This window comes from Nothobranchius furzeri, chromosome 5, assembly GCF_043380555.1.
Source record: "Nothobranchius furzeri strain GRZ-AD chromosome 5, NfurGRZ-RIMD1, whole genome shotgun sequence".
In the NCBI taxonomy this organism is placed as follows: Eukaryota; Metazoa; Chordata; class Actinopteri; order Cyprinodontiformes; family Nothobranchiidae; genus Nothobranchius; species Nothobranchius furzeri.
In genome coordinates, this window is record NC_091745.1 from 23,751,153 (window position 1) to 23,776,029 (window position 24,877).

The following is a 24,877-nucleotide window of genomic DNA, read 5'->3' on the forward strand; positions in this document are numbered from 1 at the left end:
CCGCCCCCTCAGGACTTAAAAGGTCAAGTTTTACTGGGAAATTTTCCAAAATTCGCCCTTTCAAATAATCACCCCAAATTTGTAGCAGGTAACTGAAGACAAGTTGGAGTTGCTTGGCGTCACTTTATGGGAGTTTTCTGCAGAAGGCGGGGCTGTGGCGGCGCGGCGAAGTCAGGCGTACCGCTTAGGCCTTACGTTTGCCTCCCATTTCATCATTTCTAAAGATATCGCCACGAAACTTCTTGGGAGTGATCCTAGTCCTGCCCCCCAAAAAATATGATGTGAAAATCCGGTGGGCGTGGCCTATTTTCTGAAATAGCGCCCCCTAGGACCATTAAAACTGTCAGCCCCAAGCCATGCTTTTACTGAGGATTACGAAATTTGGTACACTAATGTGGTGTCTCAGGACCTACAAAAAAGTCTCTTGGAGCCAAGCACCAAGTCGCACAGGAAGTCGGCCATTTTGGTCCAAGTACTCGATTTAGTGGTTTTCGCACACGTTGTTTGAAGAGTGTTGCACCATCGCCCTTTTCACCAATCACCTTCAAACTTCTGCTATAGACTCTTAAGACAAAGGGGAAAAAATTCAACCTACGGATTTTAAATAAGTATAAAGGTGTGGGCGTGGCTAAGACTCAAACTTTGACTTGTCGCCACGCCACTCTTTTTTTCACAGCTCCCTATTGGACTCCTTTTAACCAATCACCAGCAATCACTGGCAAATAGCAGCAGACAAGTTGAGGTCACTTGGTTTATAGTACTGGCAGATTTCGAATAAAGGCGGGGCTTTGGGAGCATGGCGAAATTCACCATCAAGCCATGGAAATACGTTTGTCTCTCATTTCTTCAATCATTGTGACATCACCACACAATTTCTGATGAGTGATCTTACTCTGACCCCTAATAGAATTGGACAGCTGAAGTTTGTGGGCGTGGCCTATTTTCTGAAATAGCGCCCCCTAGGACCATTAAAACTATCAGCCCCAAGCCATGCTTTGACTGAGGATCACGAAATTTGGCACACTAATGTAGTGTCTCAGGACCTACAAAAAAGTCTCTTGGAGCCAAGTACAATGTCGCACAGGAGGTCGGCCATTTTGGTCCAAGTACTCGATTTAGTGGTTTTCGCACACGTTATTAGGAGAATGATGTCTCGTCGTCCTTTCCACCGATCACCTTCAAACTCCTGCTATATACTCTTAAGACATAGAGGAAAAAATTCAACCGTCGGATTTTAAATAAGTATAAAGGTGTGGGCGTGGCTAAGCCTCAAACTTTGACCAGTCGCCATTACGTTACTTGACTTAATAACTCCCATGTGCATGATCAGATCAATTTCAAACTTTGTCTGTGTGATCACTGACCACATCTGAAGACAGTGACAATGTGGACAGCTGACATCACCTAAGCCCCGCCCCCTGACTACAGGAAGTCTACTGTTTTATGGTGAAATGCCCATATTTGTCCCCTCTAATTTAGTCAACATGACACTAAGGTCATGCACTGTCTTCATGATGTTGTAATGACCATTCCGATCTGATAGCTTTTCAGAAAGGGAGGGGCTTTGATGCCATGGCGATTTCTGGCGTGACGCTGTGACCTTACGTTTGCCTGTAACTTCCACAAACAGCCTCCGATTTGCCCGAGACTGAACATCACATCACCAGTGTGGTAAAGATAGAGTGTATCCTAGTGGTGAGACGTGTAATGGTGGGCTAAGAGGGGATGCTCAGTCAGGGTGAGGTGTGGACGAGAAGGCCGTTCACGGTTTCTGGTGTCGGGGTGGTTGACTTTCTGTTCTGCCAGACGTGCCCTGGTGCCCCCGGCTGCCGGCCAGGATGGAGAAGCGTGGAGCTGGGTTTGGAGAGCGTCGGGGATGGAGTGGAGGGGGTGCGGAAGGAGGGCGGACAGCTTCGCTGCGAGGGCCGAACGACGCTGCTTGCAGCTTTAATTAGGCCCGAGCAGCGAAAGCGCTGCGAAGGCCTCTTGTTTTTTCTCTGTTTATTATTATTTATTATTCCGGTGCCCCTTTGAACAGCTTTTTGGGGACTTTAACATACCCCAAAACTCACAATATTTTGCAGACTTGTCAGGCCTGGTGAAAAATTTGATATTTTAAAGGTCCCAAAAAAATCGCAAAGAAAATGGCTGATCAGCGCCCCCTAGAAAGTGAAAAAAACCCCTCTCCATAAAGCTTAGTTTATCGTACAGTTATGAAATTTGGTACACTTGTAGTACTCAACAGTCCGCACAGAAAAGTCTCTTGCAAGCATGGTCAATATCAAACAGGAAGTCCGCCATTTTGGGTTGAAATGGCGATTTTTAGCCGTTTTTGCCGTTTTTAGGGTCCGTTTCTGATTGGATTGCTCGATCATTTTTCTTACGATCGTCTCAAAAATTGTGGAAAATTGCTCAGAAGGGATGGGCGAACAAAATGAGATGAGGATTCTGAGTTTTCATATATGTTGAAGGGGCGGGGCCAGGCCTCAAAGTTTGACTACTCGCCAAAAATATTTAAAATGCTATAACTTCAAAACTGAATGGAATAGAGTTGCTAAACTTTCTGTGGTCATTCGTCATCCACCCACAAAGTAAACTGAATGGTCGGATGATGACATCACAGAAGCCCCGCCCCCTCAGGACCAAAAAGGTCAAGTTTTACTGTGAAAGGTCCCAAATGGCCCCATTTCACTCAATCACCACAAATTTGTAGCTGGTAAGTCAAGACAAGTGGGGGTTGCTTTGCGTCACTTTATGGGAGTTTTCGGCAGAGGGCGGGGCTGTGGCGGTGCGGCGAAGTCAGGCGTACCGCTGTGGCCTTACGTTTGCCTCCCATTTCGTCAAATCTAAAGATATCGCCACGAAACTTCTTGTGAGTGATCCTAGTCCGGCCCCCCAAAAGATCTGATGTGAACATCCGGTGGGCGTGGCCTATTTTCTGAAATAGCGCCCCCTGGGACCATTAAAACTGTCAGCCCCAAGCCATGCTTTGACTGAGGATTACAAAATTTGGTACACTAATGTGGTGTCTCAGGACCTACAAAAAAGTCTCTTGGAGCTAAGTGAAAAGTTGCACAGGAAGTCGGCCATTTTGGTCCAAGTACGCGATTTAGTGGTTTTCGCACACGTTGTTTGGAGAGTGATGCTCCGTCGCCCTTTTCACCAATCTCCTTCAAACTTATGCTATATACTCTTAAGACATAGGGGAAAAAATTCAACCGTCGGATTTTAAATAAGTATAAAGGTGTGGGCGTGGCTAAGCCTCAAACTTTGACCTGTCGCCACGCCACTCTTTTTTTCACAGCTCCCTATTGGACACCTTTTACCCAATCACCAGGAATCTCTGGCAAATATCAGCAGACAAGTTGAGGTCACTTGTTCTCCAGTACTGGAAGGTTTTGAAAAAAGGCGGGGCTTTGGGAGCATGGCGAAATTCGCCATCACGCCATGGAAATACGTTTGCCTCTCATTTCTTAATTTATCGTGATATCACCTCGAAATTTGTTGTGAGTGATCCTAGTCCAACCCCCAATAGAAGTGGTCAGCTTAAGTTTGTGGGCGTGGCCTACTTTCTGAAATAGCGCCCCCTAGGACCATTAAAACTGTCAGCCCCAAGCCATGCTTTTACTGAGGATTACGAAATTTGGTACACTAATGTGGTGTGTCAGGACCTACAAAAAAGTCTCTTGGAGCCAAGTGCAAAGTCGCACAGGAAGTCGGCCATTTTGGTCCAAGTACTCGACTTAGTGGTTTTCGCACACGTTGTTTGGAGAGTGATGCTCCATCGCCCTTTTCACCAATCACCTTCAAACTTCTGCTATTCACTCTTAAGACATAGAGGAAAGAATTCAACCGTCGGATTTTAAATAAGTATAAAGGTGTGGGCGTGGCTAAGCCTCAAACTTTGACCTGTCGCCACGCCACTCTTTTTTCACAGCTCCCTATTGGACACCTTTTACCCAATCACCAGGAATCTCTGTCAAATATCAGCAGACAAGTTGAGGTCACTTGGTCTCCAGTACTGGAAGGTTTTGAAAAAAGGCGGGGCTTTGGGAGCATGGCGAAATTCTTCATCACGCCATGGAAATACGTTTGCCTCTCATTTCTTCATTTATGGTGATATCACCTCGAAATTTGTTGTGAGTGATCCTAGTCTGACCCCCAATAGAAATCAACAGCTGAAGTTTGTGGGCGTGGCCTAATTTCTGAAATAGCGCCCCCTAGGACCATTTAAACTGTCAGCCCCAAGCCATGCTTTGACTGAGGAGTACGAGATTTGGTACACTAATATGGTGTCTCAGGACCTACAAAAAAGTCTCTTGGAGCCAAGTGCAAAGTCGCACAGGAAGTCGGCCATTTTGGTCCAAATACTCGATTTAGTGGTTTTCGCACACGTTGTTTGGAGAGTGATGCTCCATCACCCTTTTCACCAATCACCTTCAAACATCTGCTATACACTCTTAAGACATAGAAGAAAAAATTAAACCGTCGGATTTTAAATAAGTATAAAGGTGTGGGCGTGGCTAAGCCTCAAACTTTGACTTGTCGCCACGCCACTCTTTTTAACAGCTCCCTATTGGACTCCTTTTACTCAATCACCAGCAATCACTGACAAATAGCAGCAGACAAGTTGAGGTCACTTGGTCTATAGTACTGGCAGGTTTCGAATAAAGGCGGGGCTTTGGGAGCATGGCGAAATTTGCCATCATGCCATGGAAATACGTTTGTCTCTCATTTCTTCAATCATTGTGACATCGCCACACAATTTCTGATGAGTGATCCTACTCTGACCCATAATAGAAATGGACAGCTGAAGTTTGTGGGCGTGGCCTATTTTCTGAAATAACGCCCCCTAGGACCATTAAAACTGTCAGCCCCAAGCCATGCTTTCACTGAGGAACACGAAATTTGGCACACTAATGTGGTGTCTCAGGACCTACAAAAAAGACTCTTGGAGCTAAGTGCAAAGTCGCACAGGAAGTCGGCCATTTTGGTCCAAGTACTCGATTTAGTGGTTTTCGCACACGTTGTTTGGAGAGTGTTGCACCATCGCCGTTTTCACCAATCGCCTTCAAACTTCTGCTACATACTCTTAAGACAAAAGGGGAAAAATTCAACCATCGGATTTCAAATAAGTATAAAGGTGTGGGCGTGGCTAAGCCTCAAACCTTGACCTTTCGCCATTACATTCCTTGACTTAACAACTCCCATGTGCATGATCAGATCTATATCAAACTGTGTCTGTGTGATCATTGACCAAATCTCAAGACAATGACAATGTGGACAGCTGACATCACCTAAGCCCCGCCCCCTGACTACAGGAAGTCGATTTTTTCATGGTGAAATGCCCATATTTGTCCCCTCTAATTTAGTGAACATGACACTAAGGTAATGCACTGTCTTCATGATGTTGTAATGACCATTCAGATCTGATAGCTTTTCAGAAAGGGAGGGGATTTGATGCCATGGCGAATTCTGGCGTGACGCTGTGACCTTACGTTTGACTGTAACTTCCACAAACAGCCTCCGATTTGCCCGAGACTTAACATCACATCACCAGTGTGGTAAACATAGAGTATCTCCTAGTGGTGAGACGTGTAATGGTGGGCTCAGAGGGGATGCTGAGTCAGGGTGAGGTGTGGACGAGGAGGCCGTTCACGGTTTCTGGTGTTGGGGTGGTTGACTTTCTGCTCTGCCAGACGTGCCCTGGTGCCCCCGGCTGCCGGACAGGATGGAGAAGCGCGGAGCTGGGTTTGGAGAGGGTCGGGGATGGAGCGGAGGGGGTGCGGAAGGAGGGCGAGCAGCTTCGCTGCGAGGGCCAAACGACGCTGCTTGCAGCTTTAATTAGGCCCGAGCAGCGAAAGCGCTGCGAAGGCCTCTTGTTTTTGCTCTGTTTATTCTTTCTTTTTTATTATTCTCGTGCCCCTTTGAACGGCTTTTTGGGGACCTTAACATACCCCAAAACTCACAATATTTTGCACACTTGTCAGGCCTGGTGAAAAATTTGATATTTTAAAGGTCCCAAAAAAATCGCAAAGAAAATGGCTGAACAGCGCCCCCTACAAGGTGAAAAATACCCCTCTCCATAAAGCTTAGTTTATCGTACAGTTATGAAATTTGGTACACTTGTAGTCCTCAACAGTCCGCACAGAAAACTCTCTTGCAACCATGGTCAATATCAAACAGGAAGTCAGCCATTTTGGGTTGAAATGGCGATTTTTAGCCGTTTTTGCTGTTTTTAGGGTCCGTTTCTGATTGGATTGCTCGATCATTTTTCGCACGATCGTCTCAAAAATGGTGTAAAATTGCTCAGAAGGGATGGGCGAACAAAATGAGACAAAGATTCTGACTTTTCGTATATGCTGAAGGGGCGGGGCCAGGCCTCAAAGTTTGACTACTCGCCAAAAAAATTTAAACTGCTATACCTTCATAACTGAATGGAATAGAGTTACCAAACTTTCTGTGGTCATTCGTCATCCACCCACAAAGTAAACTGAATGGTCGGATGATGACATCACACAAGCCCCGCCCCCTCAGGACCAAAAAGGTCAAGTTTTACTGTGAAAGGTCCCAAATTGCCCCATTTCACTTAATCACCACAAATTTGTAGCTGGTAACTCAAGACAAGTGGGGGTTGCTTGGCATCACTTTATGGGTGTTTTCGGCAGAGGGCGGGGCTGTGGCGGCGCGGCGAATTCAGGCGTACCGCCGTGGCCTTACGTTTGACTCCTATTTCGTCATTTCCAAAGATATCGTCACGAAACTTCTTGTGAGTGATCCTAGTCCGGCCCCCCAAAAGATCTGATGTGAACATCTGGTGGGCGTGGCCTATTTTCTGAAATAGCGCCCCCTAGGACCATTAAAACTGTCAGCCCCAAGCCATGCTTTGACTGAGGATTACGAAATTTGGTACACTAATGTGGTGTCTCAGGACCTACAAAAAAGTCTCTTGGAGCCAAGTGCAAAGTCGCACAGGAAGTCGGCCATTTTGGTCCAAGTGCGCGATTTAGTGGTTTTCACACACGTTGTTTGGAGAGTGATACTCCGTCGCCCTTTTCACCAATCACTTTCAAACTTCTGCTATATAGTCTTAAGACATAGAGGAAAAAATTCAACCGTCGGATTTTAAATAAGTATAAAGGTGTGGGCGTGGCTAAGCCTCAAACTTTGACCTTTCGCAATGACATTACTTGACTTAATCACTCCCATGTGCATGATCAGATCTAATTCAAACTTTGTCTGTGTGATCACTGACCACATCTCAAGACAACGACAATGTGGACAGCTGACATCACCTAAGCCCCGCCCCCTGACAACAGGAAGTCTATTGTTTTATGGTGAAATGCCCATATTTGTCCCCTCTAATTTAATGAAAATGACACTCAGGTCATACAGTGTCTTCATGATGTTTTAAAGACCATTCAGATCTGATAGCTTTCCAGAAAGGGAGGGGCTTTGATGCCATGGTGAATGCTGGCGTGACGCCATGACCTTACATTTGACTGTAACTTCCACAAACGGCCTCCGATTTGCCCGAAACTGAATATGGCAATGAACAATCATGCCCTTTAGCCAATGAGGCACAAACGGTTGGTGAATGTTATATAATGTCACCAAAGCTGACCTCAATGGGACTTTTCTGTAGTTGGTCACAGCGCCACCTAGATAACGTTATCCTTCGATAACTTTAAAAAACATGGTCAGAATAGCATTAAAGTTGGTCACTGTCATCACACCACCAGTGTGGTAAAGATAGAGGATTCCCTAGTGGTGAGACATAAAATATAATGGTGGGCTCAAAGGGGATGCTGAGTCAGGGTGAGTTGCGGACAAGGTGGCCGTTAGCAGTTTCTGGTGTTGGGGTGGTCGACGTTTGTGTTCTGCGGACGTGCCCTGGTGCCCCGGGCTGCCGGCCAGGCCGGAGCGGCGCGGAGCTGCGAGGGCCGAACGACACTGCTTGCAGCTTTAATTAGGCCCGAGCAGTGAAGCTGCGAAGGCCTATTGTATCTGCTCCGTTTATTATTATTATTATTTATTATTATTATTATTAGGCCCGAGCAGTGAAGCTGCGAAGGCCTATTGTATCTGCTCCGTTTATTATTATTTTTTAGGCCCGAGCAGCGAAAGCGCTGCGAAGGCCTCTTGTTTTTGCTCTGATTATTATTTTTTGTTATTCCGTGCCCCCTTTGAACGGCTTTTTGGGGACCTTATCATACCCCAAAACTCACAATATTTTGCAAACTTGTCAGGCCTGGTGAAAAATTTGATATTTTAAAGGTCCCAAAAAAATCGCACAGAAAATGACTGAACAGCGCCCCCTACAAAGTGAAAAAAAACCCTCTCCATAAAGCTTAGTTTATCGTACAGTTATGAAATTTGGTACACTTGTAGTACACAACAGTCCGCACAGAAAAGTCTCTTGCAACCATGGTCAATATCAAACAGGAAGTCGGCCATTTTGGGTTGAAATGGCGATTTTTAGCCGTTTTGGCCGTTTTTAGGGTCCGTTTCTGACTGGATTGCTCGATCATTTTTTGCACGATCGTCTCAAAAATGGTGTAAAATTGCTCAGAAGAGATGGGCGAACAAAATGAGACAATAAAATTGACTTTTCGTAAATACTGAAGGGGCGGGACCAGGCCTCGAAGTTTGACTACTCGCCAAAAAAATTTAAATTGCTATAACTTCATAAATGAATGGAATAGAGTTACCAAACTTTCTGTGGTCATTCGTCATCCACCCACAAAGTAAACTGAATGGTCGGATGATGACATCACACAAGCCCCGCCCCCTCAGGACCAAAAAGGTCAACTTTAACTGTGAAAGGTCCCAAATTGCCCCATTTCACTTAATCACCACACATTTTTAGCTGGTAACTCAAGACAAGTGGGGGTTGCTTGGCGTCACTTTATGGGAGTTTTCGGCAGAGGGCGGGGCTGTGGCGGCGCGGCGAAGTCAGGCGTACCGCCATGGCCTTACGTTTGCCTCCCATTTCGTCATTTCTAAAGATATCATCACGAAACTTCTTGTGAGTGATCCTAGTCCGTCCCCCCAAAAGATCTGATGTGAACATCCGGTGGGCGTGGCCTATTTTATGAAATAGCGCCCCCTAGGAACATTAAAACTGTCAGCCCCAAGCCATGCTTTGACTGAGGATTACGAAATTTGGTACACTAATGTGGTGTCTCAGGACCTACAAAAAAGTCTCTGGGAGCCAAGTGCAAAGTCGCACAGGAAATCGGCCATTTTGGTCCAAATGCGCGATTTAGTGGTTTTCACACACGTTGTTTGGAGAATGATGCTCCGTCGCCCTTTTCACCAATCGCCTTCAAACTTCTGTTATATACTCTTAAGACATAGAGGAAAAAATTCAACTGTCGGATTTTAAATAAGTATAAAGGTGTGGGCGTGGCTAAGCCTCAAACTTTGACCTTTCGCCACGCCACTCTTTTTTTCACAGCTCCCTATTGGACTCCTTTTACCCAATCACCAGAAATCTCTGGTAAATAGCAGCAGACAAGTTGAGGTAACTTGGTCTCCAGTACTGGAAGGTTTTGAAAAAAGGCGGGGCTTTGGGAGCATGGCGAAATTCGCCATCACGCCATGGAAATACGTTTGCCTCTCATTTCTTCATTTATCGTGATATCACCTCGAAATTTGTTGTGAGTGATCCTAGTCTGACCCCCAATAGAAATGGTCAGCTTAAGTTTGTGGGCGTGGCCTATTTTCTGAATTAGCGCCCCCTAGGACCATTAAAACTGTCAGCCCCAAGCCATGCTTTGACTGAGGATTACGAAATTTGGTACACTAATGTGGTGTCTAAGGTCCTACAAAAAAGTCTCTTGGAGCCAAGTGCAAAGACTCACAGGAAGTCGGCCATTTTGGTCCAAGTGCGCGATTTAGTGGTTTTCGCACACGTTGTTTGGAGAGTGATGATCCGTCGCCCTTTTCATTAATCGCCTTCAAACTTCTGCTATATACTCTTAAGACATAGAGGAAAAAATTCAACCGTCGGATTTTAAATAAGTATAAAGGTGTGGCCGTGGCTAAGCCTCAAACTTTGACCTTTCGCCATTACATTACTTGACTTAATAACTCCCATGTGCAGGATCAGATCTATATCAAACTTTGTCTGTGTGATCAGTGACCACATCTCAAGGCAACAACATTGTGGACAGCTGACATCACCTAAGCCCCGCCCCCTGACAACAGGAAGTCTATTGTTTTATGGTGAAATGCCCATATTGGTCCCCTCGAATTTAGTCAACATGACACTAAGGTCATGCACTGTCTTCATGATGTTTTAATGACCATTCAGATCTGATAGCTTTCCAGATAGGGAGGGGCTTTGATGCCATGGCGAATTCTGGCATGACGCTGTGACCTTACGTTTGATCGTAACTTCCACAAACAGCCTCCCATCTGCACAAGACTGAACATGGTAATCAACAATCATGCCCTTTAGCCAATGAGACACAAACGGTTGGTGAAATTTGTATAATGTCACCACAGCTCCCCCTACACACCATTAAATCTGTAATAACTCCTACAGACGAGGTCGTAACTGCACCAAACTTGGTGGGCTCAGAGAGGATGCTGAGTCAGGGTGAGGTGCGGACGAGGTGGTGTCGGGGTGGTCGACATTTCTGTTCCGCGGACGTGCCCTGGTTCCCCGGGCTGCTGGCCAGGCCGGAGCGGCGCGGAGCTGCGAGGACCGAACGACGCTGCTTGCAGCTTTAATTAGGCCCGAGCAGCGAAAGCGCTGCGAAGGCCTCTTGTTTTTGCTCTGTTTATTATTCTTTCTTTTTTTTTATTATTCTCGTGCCCCTTTGAACGGCTTTTTGGGGACCTTAACATACCCCAAAACTCACAATATTTTGCACACTTGTCAGGCCTGGTGAAAAATTTGATATTTTAAAGGGCCCAAAAAAATCGCAAAGAAAATGGCTGAACAGCGCCCCCTACAAAGTGAAAAAAACCCCTCTCCATAAAGCTTAGTTTATCGTACAGTTATGAAATTTGGTACACTTGTAGGACTCAACAGTCCGCACAGAAAAGTCTCTTGCAACCATGGTCAATATGAAACAGGAAGTCGGCCATTTTGGGTTGAAATGGCGATTTTTTGCCGTTTTTGCCGTTTTTAGGGTCCGTTTCTGATTGGATTGCTCGATCATTTTTCGCACGATCGTCTCAAAAATTGTGTAAAATTGCTCAGAAGGAATGGGCGAACAAAATGAGATAAGGATTCTGAGTTTTCGTATATGTTGAAGGGGCGGAGCCAGGCCTCGAAGTTTGACTACTCGCCAAAAATATTTAAATTGCTATAACTTCATAACTGAATGGAATAGAGTTACCAAACTTTCTGTGGTCATTCGTCATCCACCCACAAAGTAAATTGAATGGTCGGATGATGACATCACACAAGCCCCGCCCCCTCAGGACCAAAAAGATCAAGTTTTACTGTGAAAGGTCCCAAATTGCCCCATTTCACTTAATCACCACAAATTTATAGCTGGTAACTCAAGACAAGTGGGGGTTGCTTGGCGTCACTTTATGGGAGTTTTCGGCAGAGGGCGGGGCTGTGGCGGCGCGGCGAATTCAGGCGTACCGCCTTGGCCTTACGTTTGCCTCCCATTTCGTCATTTCCAAAGATATCGTCACGAAACTTCTTGTGAGTGATCCTAGTCCGGCCCCCCAAAAGATCTGATGTGAACATCTGGTGGGCGTGGCCTATTTTCTGAAATAGCGCCCCCTAGGACCATTAAAACTGTCAGCCCCAAGCCATGCTTTGACTGAGGATTACGAAATTTGGTACACTAATGTGGTGTCTCAGGACCTACAAAAAAGTCTCTTGAAGCCAAGTGCAAAGTCGCACAGGAAGTCGGCCATTTTGGTCCAAGTGCGCGATTTAGTGGTTTTCACACACGTTGTTTGGAGAGTGATACTCCGTCGCCCTTTTCACCAATCACTTTCAAACTTCTGCTATATAGTCTTAAGACATAGAGGAAAAAATTCAACCGTCGGATTTTAAATAAGTATAAAGGTGTGGGCGTGGCTAAGCCTCAAACTTTGACCTTTCGCCACGCCACTCTTTTTTTCACAGCTCCTTATTGGACTCCTTTTACCCAATCACCAGGAATCTCTGGTAAATAGCAGCAGGCAAGTTGAGGTCACTTGGTCTCCAGTACTGGAAGGTTTTGCAAAAAGGCGGGGCTTTGGGAGCATGGCGAAATTCGCCATCACGCCATGGAAATACGTTTGCCTCTCATTTCTTCATTTATCGTGATATCACCTCGACCATTGTTGTGAGTGATCCTAGTCTGACCCCCAATAGAAAAGGTCAGCTTAAGTTTGTGGGCGTGGCCTATTTTCTGTATTAGCGCCCCCTAGGACCATTAAAACTGTCAGCCCCAAGCCATGCTTTGACTGAGGATTACGAAATTTGGTACACTAATGTGGTGTCTCAGGACCTACAAAAAAGTCTCTTGGAGCCAAGTGCAAAGTCGCACAGGAAGTCGGCCATTTTGGTCCAAGTGCGCGATTTAGTGGTTTTCACACACGTTGTTTGGAGAGTGATGCTCCGTCGCCCTTTTCACCAATCGCCTTCGAGCTTCTGCTATATACTCTTAAGACATAGAGGAAAAAATTCAACCGTCGGATTTTAAATAAGTATAAAGGTGTGGGCGTGGCTAAGCCTCAAACTTTGACCTTTCGCCACGCCACTCTTTTTTTCACAGCTCCCTATTGGACTCCTTTTACCCAATCACCTGGAATCTCTGGTAAATAGCAGCTGACAAGTTGAGGTCACTTGGTCTACAGTACTGGCAGGTTTTGAAAAAAGGCGGGGCTTTGGGAGCATGGCGAAATTCGCCATCACGCCATGGCAATACGTTTGCCTCTCATTTCTTCAATTATCGTGACATCGCCACAAAATGTCTGGTGAGTGATCCTAGTCTGACCCCCAATAGAAATGGGCATGTGAGATTTGTGGGCGTGGCCTATATTCTGAAATAGCGCCCCCTAGGACCATTAAAACTGTCAGCCCCAAGACAAGGTTTGACTGAGGATTACGAAAATTGGTACACTCATGTAGGGTCTCTGGCCCTACAAAAAAGTCTCTTGGAGCCAAGCGCAATTTCGCACAGGAGGTCGGCCATTTTGGTCCAAGTACTCGATTTAGTGGTTTTCGCACACGTTGTTTGGACATTGATGGCCCGTTGCCCTTTACACCGATCACCTTCAAACTTATGCTATGTACTTTTAAGTCAAAGGGGAAAAAATTCAACCGTCGGATTTTAAATAAGTATAAAGGTGTGGGCGTGGCTAAGCCTCAAACTTTGACCTTTCGCCATGACATTACTTGACTTAATAACTCCCATGTGCATGATCAGATCTAATTCAAACTTTGTCTGTGTGATCACTGACCACATCTCAAGACAACGACAATGTGGACAGCTGACATCACTTAAGCCCCGCCCCCTGACAACAGGAAGTCTATTGTTTTATGGTGAAATGCCCATATTTGTCCCCTCTAATTTAATGAAAATGACACTCAGGTCATACAGTGTCTTCATGATGTTTTAAAGACCATTCAGATCTGATAGCTTTCCAGAAAGGGAGGGGCTTTGATGCCATGGTGAATGCTGGCGTGACGCCATGACCTTACATTTGACTGTAACTTCCACAAACGGCCTCCGATTTGCCCGAAACTGAATATGGCAATGAACAATCATGCCCTTTAGCCAATGAGGCACAAACGGTTGGTGAATGTTATATAATGTCACCAAAGCTGACCTCAATGGGACTTTTCTGTAGTTGGTCACAGCGCCACCTAGATAACGTTATCCTTCGATAACTTTAAAAAACATGGTCAGAATAGCATTAAAGTGTGTCACTGTCATCACACCACCAGTGTGGAAAAGATAGAGGATTCCCTAGTGGTGAGACATAAAATATAATGGTGGGCTCAAAGGGGATGCTGAGTCAGGGTGAGTTGCGGACAAGGTGGCCGTTAGCAGTTTCTGGTGTTGGGGTGGTCGACGTTTGTGTTCTGCGGACGTGCCCTGGTGCCCCGGGCTGCCGGCCAGGCCGGAGCGGCGCGGAGCTGCGAGGGCCGAACGACGCTGCTTGCAGCTTTAATTATTATTTATTATTCCGGTGCCCCTTTGAACGGCTTTTTGGGGACCTTAACATACCCCAAAACTCACAATATTTTGCACACTTGTCAGGCCTGGTGAAAAATTTGATATTTTAAAGGTCCCAAAAAAATCGCTAAGAAAATGGCTGAACAGCGCCCCCTACAAAGTGAAAAAAAACCCTCTCCATAAAACTTAGTTTATCGTACAGTTATGAAATTTGGTACACTTGTTGTACTCAACAGTCCGCACAGAAAAGTCTCTTGCAAGCATGGTCAATATCAAACAGGAAGTCGGCCATTTTGGGTTGAAATGACGATTTTTAGCCGTTTTTGCCGTTTTTAGGGTCCGTTTCTGATTGGATTGCTCGATCATTTTTTGCACGATCGTCTCAAAAATGGTGTAAAATTGCTCAGAAGGGATGGGCGAACAAAATGAGACAAAAATTCGGAGTTTTCGTATATGTTGAAGGGGTGGGGCCAGGCCTCGAAGTTTGACTACTCGCCAAAAAAATTTAAACTGCTTTAACTTCATAACTGAATGGAATAGAGTTGCCAAACTTTCTGTGGTGATTCGTCATCGACCCACAAAGTAAATTAAATGGTCGGATGATGACATCACACAAGCCCCGCCCCCTCAGGACCAAAAAGGACAAGTTTTACTGTGAAAGGTCCCAAATGGCCCCATTTCACTCAATCACCACAAATTTGTAGCTGGTAACTCAAGACAAGTGGGGGTTGGTTTGCGTCACTTTATGGGAGTTTTCGGCAGAGGGCGGGGCTGTGGCGGCGCGGCGAAGTCAGGCGTACCGCCGTGGCCTTACGTTTGCCTCCCATTTCGTCATTTCTAAAGATATCGCCACGAAACTTCTTGTGAGTGATCCTAGTCCGCCCCCCCAAAAGATCTGATGTGAACATCCGGTGGGCATGGCCTATTTTCTGAAATAGCGCCACCTAGGACCATTAAAACTGTCAGCCCCAAGCCATGCTTTGACTGAGGATTACGAAATTTGGTACACTAATGTGGTGTCTCACGACCTACAAAAAAGTCTCTTGGAGCCAAGTGCAAAGTCGCACAGGAAGTCGGCCATTTTGGTCCAAGTACGTGATTTAGTGGTTTTCGCACACGTTGTTTAGAGAGTGATGCTCCGTCGCCCTTTTCACCAATCTCCTTCAAACTTGTGCTATATACTCTTAAGACATAGGGGAAAAAATTCAACCGTTGGATTTTAAATAAGTATAAAGGTGTGGGCGTGGCTAAGCCTCAAACTTTGACCTTTCGCCACGCCACTCTTTTTTTCACAGCTCCCTATTGGACTCGTTTTACCCAATCACCAGGAATCTCTGGTAAATAGCAGCAGACAAGTTGAGGTCACTTGGTCTCCAGTACTGTAAGGTTTTGAAAAAAGGCGGGGCTTTGGGAGCATGGCGAAATTCGCCATCACGCCATGGAAATACGTTTGCCTCTCATTTCTTCATTTATCATGATATCACCTCGAAATTTGTTGTGAGTGATCCTAGTCTCACCCCCAATAGGAATGGTCAGCTTAAGTTTGTGGGCGTGGCCTACTTTCTGAAATAGCGCCCCCTAGGACCATTAAAACTGTCAGCCCCAAGCCATGCTTTTACTGAGGATTACGAAATTTGGTACACTAATGTGGTGTCTAAGGACCTACAAAAAAGTCTCTTGGAGCCAAGTGCAAAGTCGCACAGGAAGTCGGCCATTTTGGTCTAAGTACGCTATTTAGTGGTTTTCACACACGTTGTTTGGAGAGTGATGCTCCGTCGCCCTTTTCACCAATCGCCTTCAAACTTCTTCTATATACTCTTAAGACATAGAGGAAAAACTTCAACCGTCGGATTTCAAATAAGTATAAAGGTGTGGGCGTGGCTAAGCCTCAAACTTTAACCTTTCGCCACGCCACTCTTATTTTCACAGCTCCCTAATGGACCTATTTTACCCAATCACCAGGAATCTCTGGTAAATAGCAGCAGACAAGTTGAGGTCACTTGGTGTCCAGTACTGGAAGGTTTTGAGAAAAGGCGGGGCTTTGGGAGCATGGCGAAATTCGCCATCACGTCATGGAAATACGTTTGCCTCTCATTTCTTCATTTATCGTGATATCACCTCGAAATTTGTTGTAAGTGATCCTAGTCTGACCCCCAATAGAAATGGATGGCTGAAGTTTGTGGGCGTGGCCTATTTTCTGAAATAGCGCCCCCTAGGTCCATTAAAACTGTCAGCCCCAAGCCATGCTTTGACTGAGGATTACGAAATTTGGTACACTAATGTGGTGTCTCAGGACCTACAAAAAAGTCTCTTTGAGCCAAGTGCAAAGGTGCACAGGAAGTCGGCCATTTTGGTCCAAGTGCGCGATTTAGTGGTTTTCACACACGTTGTTTGGAGAGTGATGCTCCGTCGCCCTTTTCACCAATCGCCTTCAATCTTCTGCTATATACTCTTAAGACAAAGAGGAAAAGATTCAACTGTCGGATTTTAAATAAGTTTAAAGGTGTGGGCGTGGCTAAGCCTCAAACTTTGACCTTTCGCCACACCACTCTTTTTTTCACAGCTCCCTATTGGACTCCTTTTACCAAATCACCAGGAATCTCTGGTAAATAGCAGCAGACAAGTTGAGGTCACTTGGTCTCCAGTACTGGAAGGTTTTGAAAAAAGGCGGGGCTTTGGGAGCATGGCGAAATTCGACATCACGCCATGGAAATACGTTTGCCTCTCATTTCTTCATTTATCGTGATATCACCTCAAAATTTGTTGTGAGTGATCCTAGTCTGACCCCCAATAGAAATGGTCAGTTTAAGTTTGTGGGCGTGGCCTATTTTCTGAATTAGCGCCCCCTAGGACCATTAAAACTGTCAGCCCCAAGCCATGCTTTGACTGAGGATTACGAAATTTGGTCCACTAATGTGGTGTCTCAGGACCTACAAAAAAGTCTCTCGGAGCCAAGTGCAAAGTCGCACAGGAAGTCGGCCATTTTGGTCCAAGTACTCGATTTAGTGGTTTTCGCACACGTTGTTTGGAGACTGATGCTCCATCGCCCTTTTCACCAATCACCTTCAAACTTCTGCTATATCCTCTTAAGACATAGAGGAAAAAATTCAACTGTCGGATTTTAAATAAGTATAAAGGTGTGGGCGTGGCTAAGCCTCAAACTTTGACCTTTCGCCACGCCACTCTTTTTTTCACAGCTCCCTATTGGACTCCTTTTACCCAATCACCTGGAATCTCTGGTAAATATTAGCTGACAAGTTGAGGTCACTTGGTCTACAGTACTGGCAGGTTTTGAAAAAAGGCGGGGCTTTGGGAGCATGGCGAAATTCGCCATCACGCCATGGCAATACGTTTGCCTTTCATTTCTTCAATTATCGTGACATCGCCACAAAATGTCTGGTGAGTGATCCTAGTCTGACCCCCAATAGAAATGGGCATCTGAGATTTGTGGGCGTGGCCTATATTCTGAAACAGCGCCCCCTAGGACCATTAAAACTGTCAGCCCCAAGACAAGGTTTGACTGAGGATTACGAAAATTGGTACACTCATGTAGGGTCTCTGGACCTACAAAAAAGTCTCTTGGAGCCAAGCGCAATTTCGCACAGGAGGTCGGCCATTTTGGTCCAAGTACTCGATTTAGTGGTTTTCGCACACGTTGTTTGGACATTGATGGCCCGTTGCCCTTTACACCGATCACCTTCAAACTTATGCTATGTACTTTTAAGTCAAAGGGGAAAAAATTCAACCGTCGGATTTTAAATAAGTATAAAGGTGTGGGCTTGGCTAAGCCTCAAACTTTGACCTTTCGCCATGACATTACTTGACTTAATAACTCCCATGTGCATGATCAGATCTAATTCAAACTTTGTCTGTGTGATCACTGACCACATCTCAAGACAACGACAATGTGGACAGCTGACATCACCTAAGCCCCGCCCCCTGACAACAGGAAGTCTATTGTTTAATGGTGAAATGCCCATATTTGTCCCCTCTAATTTAGTGAAAATGACACTCAGGTCATACAGTGTCTTCATGATGTTTTAAAGACCATTCAGATCTGATAGCTTTCCAGAAAGGGAGTGGCTTTGATGCCATGGTGAATGCTGGCGTGACGCCATGACCTTACATTTGACTGCAACTTCCACAAACGGCCTCCGATTTGCCCGAAACTGAATATGGCAATGAACAATCATGCCCTTTAGCCAATGAGGCACAAACGGTTGGTGAATGTTATATAATGTCACCAAAGCTGACCTCAATGGGACTTTTCTGTAGTTGGTCACGGCGCCACCTAGATAACGTTATCCTTCGATAACTTTAAAAAACATGGTCAGAATAGCATTAAAGTTGGTCACTGTCATCACACCACCAGTGTGGTAAAGATAGAGGATTCCCTAGTGGTGAGACATAAAATATAATGGTGGGCTCAAAGGGGATGCTGAGTCAGGGTGAGTTGCGGACAAGGTGGCCGTTAGCAGTTTCTGGTGTTGGGGTGGTCGACGTTTGTGTTCTGCGGACGTGCCCTGGTGTCCCGGGCTGCCGGCCAGGCCGGAGCGGCGCGGAGCTGCGAGGGCCGAACGACGCTGCTTGCAGCTTTAATTAGGCCCGAGCAGCGAAAGCGCTGCGAAGGCCTCTTGTTTTTGCTCTGATTATTTTTTGTTATTCCGTGCCCCCTTTGAACAGCTTTTTGGGGACCTTAACATACCCCAAAACTCACAATATTTTGCAAACTTGTCAGGCCTGGTGAAAAATTTGATATTTTAAAGGTCACAAAAAAATCGCAAAGAAAATGGCTGAACAGCGCCCCCTACAAAGTGAAAAAAACCCCTCTCCATAAAGCTTAGTTTATCGTACAGTTATGAAATTTGGTACATTTATAGTACTAAACAGTCCGCACAGAAAAGTCTCTTGCATGCATGGTCAATATCAAACAGGAAGTCGGCCATTTTGGGTTGAAATGGCGATTTTTTGCCGTTTTGGCCCTTTTTAGGGTCCGTTTCTGATTGGATTGCTCGATCATTTTTTGCACGATCGTCTCAAAAATTGTGTAAAATTGCTCAGAAGGGATGGGCGAACAAAATGAGACAAAGATTCTGACTTTTCGTACATGTTGAAGGGGCGGGGCCAGGCCTCGAAGTTTGACTACTCGCCAAAAAATTTTAAATTGCTATAACTTCATAACTGAAAGGAATAGAATTACCAAACTTTCTGTGGTCATTCGTCATCCAGCCACAAAGTAAATTGAATGGTCGGATGATGACATCACACAAGCCCCGCCCCCTCAGGACCAAAAAGGTCAAGTTTTACTGTGAAAGGTCCCAAATTGCCCCATTTCACTTAATCACCACAAACTTGTAGCTGTTAACTCAAGACAAGTGGAGGTTGCTTGGCGTCACTTTATGGGAGTTTTCGGCAGAAGGTGGGGCTGTGGCGGCGCGGCGAAGTCAGGCGTACCGCCATGGCCTTACGTTTGCCTTCCATTTCGTCATTTCTAAAGATATCGTCACGAAACTTGTTGTGAGTGATCCTAGTCCGGCCCCTCAAAAGATCTGATGTGAACATCCGGTGGGCGTGGCCTATTTTCTGAAATAGCGCCCCCTAGGACCATTAAAACTGTCAGCCCCAAGCCATGCTTTGACTGAGGAGTACGAAATTTGGTACACTAATGTGGTGTCTCAGGACCTACAAAAAAGTCTCTTGGAGCCAAGTGCAAAGTTGCACAGGAAGTCGGCCATTTTGGTCCAAGTACGCAATTTAGTGGTTTTCGCACACGTTGTTTGGAGAGTGATGCTCCGTCGCCATTTTCACCAATCTCCTTCAAACTTCTGCCATCTGCTCTTAAGACATAGAGGAAAAAATTCAACCGTCGGATTTTTCAAAAGTTGAATGGTGTGGGCGTGGCTAAGCCTCAAACTTTGACCTGTCGCCGCGCCACTCTTTTTTTCACAGCTCCCTACTGGACTCCTTTTACCCAATCAGCAGGAGTCTCTGGCAAATAGCAGTAGACAACTTGAGGTCACTTGGTCTCCAGTACTGGAAGGTTTCAAAAAAAGGCAGGGCTTTGGGAGCATGGCGAAAATCGCCATCACGCCATGGAAATACGTTTGCCTCTCATTTCTTCATTTATTGTGATATCATTACGAAACTTCTGGTGAGTGATCCTAGTCTGACCCCAAAGAGACATAGACAGCTGAAATATGTGGGCGTGGCCTAATTTCTGAAATAGCGCCCCCTAGGACCATTTAAACTAATAGCCCCAAGCCATGCTTTGACTGAGGATTACGAAATTTGGTACACTAATGTGGTGTCCCAGGGCCTACAAAAAAGTCTCTTGGAGCCAAGCACAAAATTGCACAGGAAGTCGGCCATTTTGGTCCAAGTACGCGATTTAGTGGTTTTCGCACACGTTGTTTGGAGAGTGATGCTCCGTCGCCCTTTTCACCAATCGCCTTCAAACTTCTGCTATATACTCTTAAGGCATAGGGGAAAAAATTCAACCGTCGGATTTTTCAAAAGTTGAAAGGTGTGGGCGTGGCTAAGCCTCAAACTTTGACCTGTCGCCGCGCCACTCTTTTTTTCACAGCTCCCTACTGGACTCCTTTTACCCAATCAGCAGGAGTCTCTGGCAAATAGCAGTAGACAACTTGAGGTCACTTGGTATCCAGTACTGGAAGGTTTCAAAAAAAGGCGGGGCTTTGGGAGCATGGCGAAAATCGCCATCACGCCATGGAAATACGTTTGCCTCTCATTTCTTCATTTATCGTGATATCGTTACGAAACTTCTGGTGAGTGATCCTAGTCTGACCCCAAAGAGACATAGACAGCTGAAATATGTGGGCGTGGCCTAATTTCTGAAATAGCGCCCCCTAGGACCATTTAAACTAATAGCCCCAAGCCATGCTTTCACTGAGGATTACGAAATTTGGTACACTAATGTGGTGTCCCAGGACCTACAAAAAAGTCTCTTGGAGCCAAGCACAAAATTGCACAGGAAGTCGGCCATTTTGGTCCAAGTACGCGATTTAGTGGTTTTCGCACACGTTGTTTGGAGAGTGATGCTCCGTCGCCCTTTTCACCAATCGCCTTCAAACTTCTGCTATATACTCTTAAGGCATAGGGGAAAAAATTCAACCGTCGGATTTTTCAAAAGTTGAAAGGTGTGGGCGTGGCTAAGCCTCAAACTTTGACCTTTCGCCATTACTTGACTTAATAACTCCCATGTGCATGATCAGATCTTTTTCGAACTTTGTCTGTGTGATCATTGACCATATCTGTAAACAATGACAATGTGGACAGCTGACATCATCTAAGCCCCGCCCCCTGACTAAAGGAAGTTATTATTTTATGCTGAAATGCCCATATTTGTCCCCTCTAATTTAGTCAACATGACACCTAGGTCATGCACTGTCTTCATGATGCTGTAATGGCCATTCAAATCTGATAGCTTTCCAGAAAGGGAGGGGCTTTGATGCCATGGCGAATTCTTGCGTATGCCGTAACCTTACAATTCAATTTAATGGTGAGCTCAGAGGGGATGCTTAGTCAGGGTGAGGTGCGGACTAGGAGGCCATTTGCTGTTTCCGGTGACGGGATGATTGACGTTTCTGTTCTGCCAGACATGCCCTGGTGCCCCGGGCTGCCGGCCAGGCCGGAGCGGCGCGGAGCTGCGAGGGCCGAACGACGCTGCTTGCAGCTTTAATTAGGCCCGAGCAGCGAAGCGCTGCGAAGGCCTATTGTATCTGCTCCGTTTCTTTTTCTTTCTTTTTTTTTTTTCTTTTTTTTTCTTCCGCGTCTTTGGATGGCCTTTAGGGGGTCTTAGCATATCCAAAAACTCACAAAATTCTGGCCCAATATAGAAAGTGCGTGAAATTTACGTATTTCACTGGCAACGTGAAAGTTGGTAAAAAAATGTTTCGACAGCGCCCCCTGGAAAATTTAAAATACCCCTCCGCTTTGACCTTTTTTCATAGTAGAGTGATGAAATTTGGTACACTTGTAGAACTCAACAATACACACAGAAAAGCCTCTTGCACCCATGGTCAATATCAAACAGGAAGTCGGCCATTTTGGACTGAAGTGGCCATTTTGACCCCGTTTTGGCCATTTCTAGGGTCTATATTTGGTTGAACAGTTTGGTCATTTTTCGCACGATTGTCTCAAAAATAGTGTGCGATCGAAGAGAAGCGATGGACGAATCAAATGAGCAAATAAAATTGACTTTTCGTAAATACTGAAGGGGCGGGGCCAGGCCTCAAAGTTCGAGCACTCGCCAAAAAAATTCAAATTGCTTTAATTTCATAAATGAAAGTATTACAGCTAAAGTAATTTTCTATGGACAATCGTCATCGCCCCCCGAAGACAAATGAATGGTCGATTGATGATGTCACATAAGCCCCGCCCCCTCAGGCCTTAAAAGGTCAAGTTTTACTGGGAAATTTTCCAAAATTCGCCCTTTCAACTAATCAGCCCAAATTTGTAGCAGGTAACTGAAGACAAGTTGGGGTTGCTTGGCGTCACTTTATGGGAGTTTTCTGCAGAAGGTGGGGCTGTGGTGGCGCGGCGAAGTCAGGCGTACCGACATGGCCTTACGTTTGCCTCCCATTTCGTCAATTCTAGAGATATCGCCACAAAACCTCTTGGGAGTGATCCTAGTTCAGCCCCCCACAAAATGTGATGTGAACATCCGGTGGGCGTGGCCTATTTTCTGAAATAGCGCCCCCTAGGACCATTAAAACTGTCAGCCCCAAGTCATGCTTTGACTGAGGATTATGAAATTTGGCACACTAATGTGGTGTCTCAGGACCTACAAAAAAGTATCTTGGAGCCAAGTGCAAAGTCGCACAGGAAGTCGGCCATTTTGGTCCAAGTACTCGATTTAGTGGTTTTCGCACACGTTGTTTGGAGAGTGATGCTCCATCGCCCTTTTCACCAATCGCCTTCAAACTTCTGCTATAGACTCTTAAGACATAAAGGAAAAAATTCAACCGTCGGATTTTAAATAAGTATAAAGGTGTGGGCGTGGCTAAGCCTCAAACTTTAACCTGTCCCCACACCACTCTTTTTTTCACAGCAACCTATTGGACTCCTTTTACCCAATCGCCAGCAATCTCTGGCGAATAGCAGCAGACAAGTTGAGGTCACTTAGTCTCCAGTACTGGCAGGTTTTGAAAAAAGGCGGGGCTTTGGGAGCATGGCAAAATTCACCATCACGCCATGGCAATACGTTTGCCTCTCATTTCTTCAATTATCGTGCCATCGCCACAAAATGTCTGGTGAGTTATCCTAGTCTGACCCCAAATAGATTTGGACAGCTGTAGTTTGTGGGCGTGGCCTATTTTCTGAAATGGCGCCCCCTAGGACCATTAAAACTGTCAGCCCCTAGCCATGCTTTGACTGAGGAGTACGAAATCTGGTACACTAATGTGGTGTCTCCGGACCTACAAAAAAGTCTCTTGGAGCCAAGTGCAAAGTCGCACAGGAAGTCGGCCATTTTGGTCCAAGTACTCGATTTAGTGGTTTTCGCACACATTGTTTGGAGAGTGATACACCATTGCCCTTTTCACCAATCACCTTCAAACTTCTGCTATAGACTCTTAAGACAAAGGGGAAAAAATTCAACCTACGGATTTTAAATAAGTATAAAGGTGTGGGCGTGGCTAAGCCTCAAACTTTGACCTGTCGCCACGCCACTCTTTTTTTCACAGCTCCCTATTGGACTCCTTTTAACCAATCACCAGCAATCACTGGCAAATAGCAGCAGACAAGTTGAGGTCACTTGGTCTATAGTACTGGCAGGTTTTGAATAAAGGCGGGGCTTTGGGAGCATGGCGAAATTCGCCATCACGCCATGGAAATACGTTTGTCTCTCATTTCTTCAATCATTGTGACATCGCCACACAATTTCTGATGAGTGATCCTACTCTGACCCCTAATAGAATTGGACAGCTGAAGTTTGTGGGCGTGGCCTATTTTCTGAAATAGCGCCCCCTAGGACCATTAAAACTGTCAGCCCCAAGCCATGCTTTGACTGAGGATCACGAAATTTGGCACACTAATGTAGTGTCTCAGGACCTACAAAAAAGTCTCTTGGAGCCAAGCGCAATGTCGCACAGGAGGTCGGCCATTTTGGTCCAAGTACTCGATTTAGTGGTTTTCGCACACGTTATTAGGAGAATGATGTCTCGTCGCCCTTTCCACCGATCACCTTCAAACTCCTGCTATATACTCTTAAGACATAGAGGAAAACTTCAACCGTCGGATTTTAAATAAGTATAAAGGTGGGGGCGTGGCTAAGCCTCAAACTTTGACCAGTCGCCATTACATTACTTGACTCAATAACTCCCTTGTGCATGATCAGATCGATTTCAAACTTTGTCCGTGTGATCACTGACGACATCTGAAGGCAGTGACAATGTGGACAGCTGGCATCACCTAAGCCCCGCCCCCTGACTACAGGAAGTCTACTGTTTTATGGTGAAATGCCCATATTTGTCCCCTCTAATTTAGTCAACATGACACTAAGGTCATGCACTGTCTTCATGATGTTGTAATGACTATTCAGATCTGATAGCTTTTCAGAAAGGGAGGAGCTTTGATGCCATGGCGATTTTTGCGTGACGCTGTGACCTTACGTTTGACTGTAACTTCCACAAACATCCTCCGATTTGCCAGAGACTGAACATCACATCACCAGTGTGGTAAAGATAGAGTATCTCCTAGTGGTGAGACGTGTA